The following is a 10,904-nucleotide window of genomic DNA, read 5'->3' as shown; positions in this document are numbered from 1 at the left end:
CAACCCATTTGCCTTGTTATCCAATTCATTTACACATGGCCATACCTGAGTCCCCAAGAAACAGATAACAGTTTTGCCACTGATTTTCCTGTGATAATGATTTAGCCTGTAGAAAGAAAAAAAAATTAAATAAAAAGAAGAAGCAGAATAAAAGAGAGGGAAAAAAAAAGGAAAAAAAAGAAAAGAAGAAAAACAGAGGCAGCAGCATGTCCATCTGGAGAGTGGCAAGCTGCCTGCCACCCAAGTGCCCACAGCCAGCACAGCCAGAAAAAAGGCAGGAGAGGGGAGAGCTGTGGTTTGGATACCCATTGCTTTCATCCTCCTGAGGGCTTCCCAGGCTCCTGGGTTTCACAGCACCTCCTTAGGGGGCCTGACTGGAGAGAGCCACTTTCTCTTCCATCAGTCTAAATGGAGAGGTGGAAGAGGCTGCCCCACAACTTCTATGTTCTCAGCTCCAAGTGGCTTCAGGATTAAGCTGAAGGTTGGAGTAGAGGAAGGACTTGCCTTGAGCACATCTTGCAGCTTGAAGAGTGAAGGTGTTTTGGCTGGTGGGGCTGTGCACAGAGGAGGAGCTCAAGTGCTTTAAATGTTTTCAAAAGCTGTATTACTTCCCAGGTTTGAGTCCTAGAAGGACATTTGAAACAAGTTCCTGACAGCTGCCTCTGCTGAGGAGATGCTCTTTTCCTGAGTTAAGACAATTGCAAAAGAGCATTTTAAGAGGAACTGGACACAATAGGAAGAATAAAGTTATCATGACAGAGTGCTCCCATGGAGGTTTAAGGGCATTGAAACCTGAGTGTACAACACAAGTCCTGATAACCTGCAGCAAATTAATTCCTAACTCAGCATTCACAAGCTGAAGCTGAGCCAAAGCACGTTTTTCCTAGATGAGGTGGTTCTGGCATGGGAACATACACTGTAGATAGGTCAGTTAATAGCAGGATGAGTGGTAGCAACATCTGCAGAACCCTCCAGGAACTCAAAGTATTCAGGTAGCAGTTCCCTGCTGCCACACCTCCCTCTAACTGATTACCTAAATCAGGGTAAAATTTCCTTGAGCAACTTGTACTTTGTCAGGGCAAAATTATTGCTCATGACTGCTTTGTCAGCATTGCTACAGGTCTAGGCTGTCATTAGACTGTCTCAGGGCAAAGATTCAATTAATCTGCCTTGAAACCACTTCTCTGAGGTCACAGCAGCTTGGTGATAGCTGTGCACACAGTGCAATGCAGAAGTAGAAGGTCTTCATGGGAAGGAGAACACAGATGAGAAAAATGGTAATTTTATCCTGACTTGTGGTAAGGGTCCCATATAGATGCAGGAGAAAAATTAGATTAATACAGCTTAGTGTCAGTGAGAAAGCTGCTCACAGCAGCTACCTGCTTGTACTAAGGAAAGAAGAAAATTAGAGGTTGCAAATCCACCAGGCATTGGGGGTTGTTCCTTGTATCCATGTTCAAATGAGCCTGGACTCTTGCCCACAGTGTCCTGAAAAGTTCTGGAATCCCACAGGGATTTTTTTGAGGAGTGTGATCAAATCCCATACATGCATGAAATGGCCACACCTTCCAAGCAGCACAAGGAAAATGGTAGCAGGAAACCAGCCCCTCTCCAAGTCTCAGAAAGGAAGTGACAGATGCAGAAAGGGAATGTCTTTGTGCATGAGCATTCACAGAGGCACATGGGGGTAGAGAGGAGAAGCAACTTCAGAAAGAGAACACTGAAGATATAGATTGAAGACACAAAAATATTTTGCAGTCTAGCAGAAGCCCAAAGGGACCAAAGCATTACCTGGTAACAGGGCAAAATACAGCTTTCTCCTGATAAGAAACCAAAGGAAAAAGATGAGCTGCAAGGACAACACACAGCCTTTGGAAAATAAAAACTACAAATTGGAATATCAACCCACCAAAAAGACTGAGACTCCAGAATTTTCTGAACTCCTTTGTGAATGAGATGGGAGAGGCTAGTGTCCCAGTGGGAGACCTCTGGAAATACTGTTACAAAAACTGCAAGGCAGTAGAGCAAGGCTTGGAAGAAATCCAGGTACAAAGAACAAGGGATGGTTTGATGAAGACTCTGAAAAGTCATGAAAACAGCATGTGGCAAGGGTCACATGCTGCTAGGCTCACAAGATGGTAATTGTGGGGTGAAGGAGACAGAGCAGGAGATGCTCCTAAAGGCATCTGACCCAGGGGGGGGCACGGAGGGTGTCAGTACTGCTGCCTGCTGCCAGCACAGTGGCACCCACAGCAGGATGGAGCCCCTTGCTGTCACCCCCACCAAAGGGACCGTGTCAAAGAGGATAAGAGATGGCAGCTTTCTAGCCCACAGAGCAGTTCTGAGCCAATTCCCAAAGCCATCCCAGGGGTAATCAGAATAAGGCCTCAGGAAGGATCCAGAGCCAGGCTTTAACAATGTCCAGTTCTTGCTGCATTATTAAGACCAGGGCAGGTAAATTCAGTCAAACACTTTGTGAGCTAGTTTTGTTCATTGGGTGGCCTGAATCGATTCCAGGGGAATGGCAGGTCCTTTGCCTGACTGTGCACAGGAGGGACTGGGAAGAGTGGAACAGGCTGGAATATCTCATTTCCCAGGGCAGTGTGCAGAGGCAGAGCTGGAGACAATCTTTACTGAGCAAACAGTAGCAGAGTATCCACATTAAACCAGAGGGACAAATCTTGGCAAGGCTGGCCTGCTCTCTCTCTGAAGTTATGTGGGCACATTAGGGCTTTCAGCACTTAACTTGGGAACAGAACAGAGAACAAATATCCATGGGCCACAAGGGTGTAGCCGTGGGATAGAACTGACCCAAATCTTCTTGTTATTTTTGTTGCTATTGTTTTTCTATTAGTTCCTATTACAGCATGTGAAGGGTCTGTTCTCAACCCAACAGCAAAACTGGCCTTTTTTGAAAACCCAGTCCTTCACGGCTCTCAGGATTGGAAACTTTTTGCATGGGTTAAAATCAGTATTTTGACATTACGAGTTGGGAAAATTTTAGAGATGAAATGAACCAGAGCTGCCAGGGTGTGGGAAGGAGAGAGGGGAAAGAGTTAAAAAGGTTGCAAGAGTGTAGATATGGAACTAAGGAAAGTCAAATATCACAAATCACATTTGATAAAATGCAGAAAGTACTCTTGTTTGGTTTCTGATTTAATTTCTCATTTGAAGTTGAACTGAACAACTAAATTGTTATTGCAGGATGTTGGTCAGGGTGTGCAAAGGAATGCAGGAAAGAAATACCCTTCAGATTATAAATATTGGCATCATCAGTCATTAGCTAGTAAAGTCTTCTCACTACCTAGTATGCAAATTAATTCAGAATAGATTTTGAACTTGAAAAGCAGGGTGTGCTCTATTCTAAAATGAGACACAGAAACATTAAAGAAAGTGACAAGACTAAAATGATCTGCAGACAGCTCCCTGTGGCCAGTCCAATAGGAACATTCAGCATAGAATTAGCTTAAAATTAGCCCTAGTTTTCATTCAGAGCTGGTATGACTCAGAGTCGTGAGCCACCACACTGTGTGTCAGCTGCTGCAGGACCTGCTGAAACCTGGCTCTGGCATTTCAGCCTTCTGGCCTGCCAAGCTTCTTTCTGCAGAACAGGGAAGTTTTGCAAGAAGTCTTTGCAAAATGTTGTAATAATAAAAACTTTAAAAATACACAGCTGTTTTGCAAAACCCTTGTAACAAAGACTCCTTTGAGATCAGGTCCACACAGGCTCTGTAGTGGATGTGCTACCATCAGTGCTCTCAAGAGAGACATTATGCAGCCTGACGTTCTCTCCGTGCCTCTTTCACCCCATGTGTCCCCTGTCTGGAACCTTGTTCCTTTCAGGCAGTGCTGCCTGCTCAAATCCTGTTTCAATCCCTTTATTTGGGTGCCAGAAACTGCTTCCAGGGGTTAGGCACATTTGTCCTTTTGGGTGACCTCCTCATAGAGCTATTTGTCCTGCCTTGCTGCTGCTGTGGCTTGAACAGAGTAAGCTGGGGCATCCTTTCAGATGAAATTCAGCTGCAGCTGAACTGAGTAGCGCTGAGGAAAAGTGCATGAAACCTACAAACACCTGAAAATCTGAGCTCCCTTTGTGTTGATTTAGCCTTCCTCCACATGTACTAACATATTTGCATGCTGTGAGCCCTGTACAAGGGGCTGCTCTTCCTGAAACCTGCCTGTTGGTGGTTGGCATCAAGCTGGACTCCTAGATCATTGTTCCTGGCAAGTGTTTAGTGGAATCCATTTTCCAAAGTGAATAGTTTCTTGGGACTTGAATAGTTGAAGGCAGTTCATTGTTGCAAATAAGGTAGTGCCTGACTAGGAAGTCTATTTAAGGTGCTTTTATTACCACAGGGAACATGGGGATTCAGCTTTTCAGTGTTATGAGTATTTCACTGAAGTGATCACTGGAAGAAATAACTCCTAGATTCTCATATGCTGGTATCTGTACATAAGCTATATTTCCAGAAAATTTTAATGACAAAAGAAAGCTGGCCAAGGCAGTACATGATGGCTGGGGAAGCCAGGAGGAGCTTCCCCTCCGTTTCAGCAGGATCTGTCTCCTCACATCCCATGCTGCTTTATCTCTGCTTTACCATCAAAGATGGATGAGGTGGGAATCACAAACCTGTCAGAAGGGATAGATGGGGAGGAACCAGCTTGTCTCAGACATCCACAGGACGAAACCTTGTACTGCTCTTCTGTGGCTCTTCTTCAGGATCCTGCACACAAATAGGGTAAGAATAAAGTGTGGTTATACCCAGTGGAACTCAAGCCTTGTCTGGCTTAGTATCCTACCTCTAAAAGTGGTCAGATGCACTTGTCAGGAGAGAGAAAAGAGGAAGCATTTGCCATGGTCCCTCAGAAAGCCCTGACAGACTCAGCATTCTACATCCCAGGGACTCCTGGTGGCCCCCAGCCAGGAGACCACAGGACATAGTTTTACCCAGCACTGTGGCTGACTGGAGGAGCTGTTGGACCAGGCTTTTGGGGTGGGTACACACTCTGTGTGACACTGAGTCACCAGTGGTAACATTTCACTCATGGATCCTGGGGTTTTTTGTAGACAAAAGACTGGAAGAGGCTTAGCCTCAGCTGATCCACCAGACTCTGCAGCAATAAGGAGCATATGACCCCTGACAGATGTTATTCTCACCTGCTCTTGAGGCGAGCAGAGGGGAGAGCCACAGCCTCCCTTAGCAGACTGTGTTTCATCACTCTCAGAGTTGGGAATTTGCTTTGTAACATGGAACCAGAATATTCTTTGCTGCAAATTAAGCTAAATTCCTCTTGACCTTTTCCTGACAGCTACAGGAGACCATTTTATTCACTGGTCTTTTTGTTGCAGTCTGCATTCTGGAAAATATATCATATCCTCCTTTGTCTCTTGTCTTCCAGAAAAACAAACCTCATTCTCTAAACCTTTCCTTGTAGGTTATGTTTTTTAAACCTCTTGTTACTGTCTTTTGGGTTCCCATAAGGGTGTCTGCTTATTAAAATAGAAGCTTAATTTTACAAAGGTTGCTATATTACTTGGCACAGCAGAAAATAATAACAAAGGCTACACTCTCACTAGGAAATCCAAGATAAGACCACAGAGTGGAGGGACAGGGTGGATCTCAAGAGATCATCCAGTCTGTTTCCTTGCACTAGGGCAAGTTCAAGTGAAACAAGAAAATCCCCTAAGATTTGTCAGGTCAGCTATGACAACTTTCAGTGATGGCACATCTCCAGTTTCCTGGCAGTCTACCCCATGGATTTTACTGTCCTTGTATGAATCTGTTGTATGTTGTTGCAACCATGAGGATTAAACCTCTTAGAGAAGATTTTAAAATCACACATGATTATTGAGCTTGAAACCAGAAAATAGTCTGAGGGAATAGAGGTATAAAAAGGGATAGATTTAACAGCTGTGAAAATTAAGAGGTTTTTTATTTTATTTTTTCCCTATTCCTGCAATCGATTGTTCATTTCTTTTACCTTTAAAGAATTCTAATACTTTAAATGCATAAAATGAAGATGAGATAGATATAGGTAACATTTAAAGACCTGGCCTAGAAATCTTGATGCATAACTTGCATTTGGAATTTCCTTTGCAGTATTTCAGTCACAGAATAATTTTTCATGCTAGAGGTGGCAAAATGACAGAGTTCCCTAGCAAAGGCCAAACTAATTCTCACCATCCTTTGGTTTTATTGGTTCTAGCCTGATCTCACTCAAAACCAGGTGAAAAAAATAAGCTTCTTTTCCTGTCATTTCCTCACCATAGATACATTGTCAGGGCTGGCAGCTATACTGAAGTTGTCCTTGGGCTCATGGCAGGTTTCTGAAGACTGCAGAGTCAGAAGACCTTTTAATATCCCAACAGAAGCTGGCTGGAAGTTTAATAGAGGCTCAGAATGTTCCCTTGAAGACATGATTTTATACCTTCTCCTTTCAAGAACAATCCTGTGCACAAGTTCACATAAGTGGACCCTCCACCCCAAACAGGTCTAAGCCACTTCTCCATGCCCTGTATTTATGGCAGGGTCTCAGGGCAGCAGATGCCACCTGTGCCAAGGGGGTCAGGGTGGCAGAGTTATCTTACAGGCATTGGCCCTGGAAGGTCTCCTGTAAGCCCTGAAAGCAGCAGTGCAGACCATGCATGTACAGCTGCTCTGGCTCTTGCCCAATATTTCATTGTTATCACTGCTCATAAACTGAAATGTTTTGCTCCTCAGGGTTTCCTTGCATGAATCCTGGTGTCATCTCTCTCACCTGCATACAGGCAAAAAGTTTCTACCAGGACAATCCATATGGGAACATAGAAAAAGAGAAGTGATGTGCTTTTGCTTTAACCAAATGGGTCTTTCAAAACCTGAGGCTAATGAAGATCCACTTAAGAACTCTTCATATAGCTTTGATAAACAAAATGTTTCCAACTGGAATTTAAAAAGCTGAACATAATAATATGAAGAGGGAATAAGAGCTTCCCCTTGTCAACTGGCTACTAACAAAAGAAAAATATGAGGAGTGAATACTTAAAAAAAAAAAGACCAACAGTGCTGTAATATAATTAAAACCATTAAAAATGCTGTACTCTGGTTTTGCTCCCTGAAGCACTATGTTATTTTTCTTTTTAAAGCTGTCACCACATTTTGATACCATAAGGAATAAACTAAATCAAGACAAACCTCCATTTGCTAGAAATAGTAACTTAAACTCCAGTAACTAGCAGATGACACTCAATCAACTGCAGCCATCAACATCTCTCTTTTTATTTGCTGACAGTAGGTATTCCTTAGGTACTTAAGCAGGACTGAAGTGCAAGAAAGACAAATGCCAAGAGAAAGCACCCACAGAAAACCTGCAATTTTAGAAGCTGAGGAAGGGCCCCATTCAGCAAAATGCTGAAGTAGAATGATCTGTATTGTATGTGTAACTTTAGAGTATGCAACACTGGGGTTTTTACATTTGGCAGCCCTTCAGACAGAGGTAAGACAACCTTCCTGTCCCTTACTATCATATTCCAAAGTTTTCCTGATGCCATGGAGATGATGTAATTCTGACACTTGAGCAGAGATTCCACTTGCCAGCAAACTGCATGGGGCCACTCTTCTGCTGGAGACATAAAAGTATGAAACCAAGGGTTGTAGGACTGAGCCACCCCATGTATTTAACTGTTCTGCTTTTCTTCTTGAGGAAAAATGCAGTCTACTAGCATTGGGAATGCACAAAGTAAGAAATATTCACAGAGACTATCACAATGAATGTACACTCATAAAATTTGATACAATAAACCATGAAAAAAAAAAAAAAAAGGAGAATGTATGAACAAAGTTCCTGGCTAGTCAAGCAAAATTGTCAGCTATCGTTTTGAAAAAAATGGAAAAACATATTACTTAGGAAACTCAGTCAATCTCTACCCCACCAGCTTCTAAGAACTCAAAAAGCAAATCTAGAAAGATGAGCATACACAAAGAGCAGATCCCTCACTGTGGCTCTACACAGTAACCCAAACACAGCTGGACAGCCCAGTTGTGGACAGGACTGCTACTTGCACCATTCTGCAGGACTTCAGGGCATTGCAGAGTTGGGACTGGATGCATCAGATCCCACAGAAACTCTTTTTAAGATCTGAAGATGCAAACTTCTCCTTTCTCATCCTATACCCTCAGGAAAAAGAAGATACAAAGAAATGCAAGAAATATGCTGTGAGCTCTTTCAATGACAGGGAACATGGGACACAGTGTTGACATGACTGTATGGTCACAGTATATTCAGGGTATTGTTAGGGGATAGAGGAGTAGTTGCAAAAATAATCTTTCCAGTGTGGCTAATTGCCATAAACTGGCTACATTTCAGTAAACTATGCTGCAGAGTTGTGTTTTGCAGAGAAGCTTTATAAAACTGCTGATAGTGTGGTAAAATTCCTGCTCAGGTGGAATATAGCTCATAAAATGTTGTCTTCACAATTTCTTTACCTTATGAGCCAAAACCAAATAGATTACCCAAATTCTTGGTATACTGTGCCCTAGATTTATTCAGTTTGTTCCAGCAAATCATTGGTAGAAGAGACACATTGTTGATCCAAGGGCTTCATACAGATTCCAAGCTGACAATATGAAGACAAGTTTCTAAGTAATACAAATGATCCCTGGCACCAGCCTAGCAGTCAAACACAACACACACTCTCAGCTGGAGATTCACAAACCTGCCCACTGAATCCTCAGAGGGCACATTTGTTCTCTGCTATGTCATGCTGAACCTTTCAGCTGCATTCAAGTGCTTGCACACAAGATCTGCAGAAGAAAACATCTTCCTTTGCTCTTTTTATTTTTTTGTTTCCTACCACCCTGTTTTCAGTGACATCTGGACCTTTCAGATGAGGACAAGAATATTCCACCTGTAGAAGATTCCTTGCATTGGCATCACCAATTTTTACAGGAAAAGGCCAGGAAAAGGCACTCTACAGAATTTGAGACCAAATCCTGAAAGTTGACTTCTCTAGCCTCGTGCTGGAGAGGAACTTCAGCCACTACTTTTTCCACAGGGATAAATCTCCCAACAGTGGTAGGAAAAGCAGGCCCAAGGATTTGTCCCAGGGGAGTAAGGTACTAAAAAGAGTTTGTGGTAAAACAGTCTAGCAGAGCACTTTGTGTCTCTTCTGACTGCAGATGAAATGATGGGGCCAGATGTGTCTCATGGGCCACCAACTAAAAAAACTGGTTGTGAACCTTCCTTGGACCAACATGAAAGAAGCCTAAGGTTACAGAGTACCAAAGCTGCCAAAAGATGAGACTCTTTGATGTTTTTTATGAACAAAAAATAGACAGAAACATTTTTAATTTTGCATTAGCATTTTCTGTTGAGTGGGGTTTTTTCCAACTGACTCTGCGATAGTTGATATTAATTAAAGTGAATGATAGATTATTTTCTAAAGGCTATAATTTAAACCAGTAGTTGAATATAGACTAGAGTGTAACTTTCTTCAGAACAAACCACAAGGTATGCAAGCTGGGAATGAACTCTATTTCTTTCCTCTTGAAGGACAGATTAAATATTTTTTATTAATTCTAATGCTAGCAAAGAAAGTAAATTCCCCATTTTTCCTTCAATTTCTCTCTACATTTAATTGATGTATTCTACCAAGCTGTCAAGCTGCTTTTAAAGCCCATTCTTTTTCATAGAAATATTATCCTCCTTTTATTAGTTTGAGTTGATAAATGAATCAAGAGCCTTTGAGGTATTGGGTACTGTCAACGAAATATATCTTTCAGATGCATCCACTGCAACAAGGCTGAAAAAATATATATCATGAGACACTTAATAAAAAAGATACACAGATTTGTCTTTTACAAGATCATGGGACTTGAGTCTATCTCCAGAGAGGAGTTCCAACATGAGAAAGAAAATACATAGTTCAAAAGCCCATGTTTTCAATTTGTGGCCACATGGTTTAAATTATCCCTGTATTTATTAAGGGAGCTAAATGGGCAGCTTGACTTAGGGGAAAGGGTCATTCAAGTTGAGAATAGTCATGTTTAATCCCTCAGCTAGCTGCAGGTTAAATTTACTTTCAGGTGTTGAATATTCTTTACATAGTGTGTGTTAAAATACCACATGAGACAGAGCTGGAGGGCTTTTGGCCATTTATTGTTGGTTTATTTGGGTTTTGATGTTTTTTTACTTTTGTATAACTGCATTGCAAACAACAATAGAAAATTGTTAAGCACCTAGTGTGGAAGCACAGCATTGTTGTATATGCCATACTAAACCTATCATATTGCCACTCCCTGTACTTCAGTTTTACACGTGTGTGCACAGTGTTTTGCAGTCAACTCATTACTTCCCTGGTACTCAGTGTTGTACATTTTCATGTAATCAGAACACAAAAAGAAGAGCACTGTTAGATGTGGTTTCCGCTTCGTGCTGAGGCCTTAAGATAGTAGGGTTTTGGATATTGTGTGTATTTGCCTGTGAACTTGCTTGTTCAGCATTTCAGGAGGGAAAAAATGAAAATTAACCAAAATCCAAAAAGCAGAAATTACAGTAAAGAAAAGAGCATTTCCAAATGGACAGGCAGTATAAAATCAAAATATTTTAAAACTTTGAAAGATGAAAATATATAGCTAATGATTATCAAGGCAGTTTGTCCTAATGTTAGTATTATTTTGTGTTGGTGGCTTGCCTACAGACATGCCCTGGTGGGAATTGAACGTTTCTTGTTCCATCTATCTGTTAACTCACCCAGGTAATCACCTGGATTTTGTTCATGAGATGCAAACCGGCATCTACAAACATCCAAAAAGCCCAGCTGTGTTTGACACAGACCTGAGATTGTTGCTTTTGTCCTTCAGTTGTGCTGAAGCTGAAGGCTGTGGAAACTGGGATGGCTTGGGTGCTCACATCCAGATTCAGTG

This window comes from Erithacus rubecula (assembly GCF_903797595.1).
Source record: "Erithacus rubecula genome assembly, chromosome: 1".
In the NCBI taxonomy this organism is placed as follows: Eukaryota; Metazoa; Chordata; class Aves; order Passeriformes; family Muscicapidae; genus Erithacus; species Erithacus rubecula.
This window is presented reverse-complemented; position numbering follows the sequence as displayed.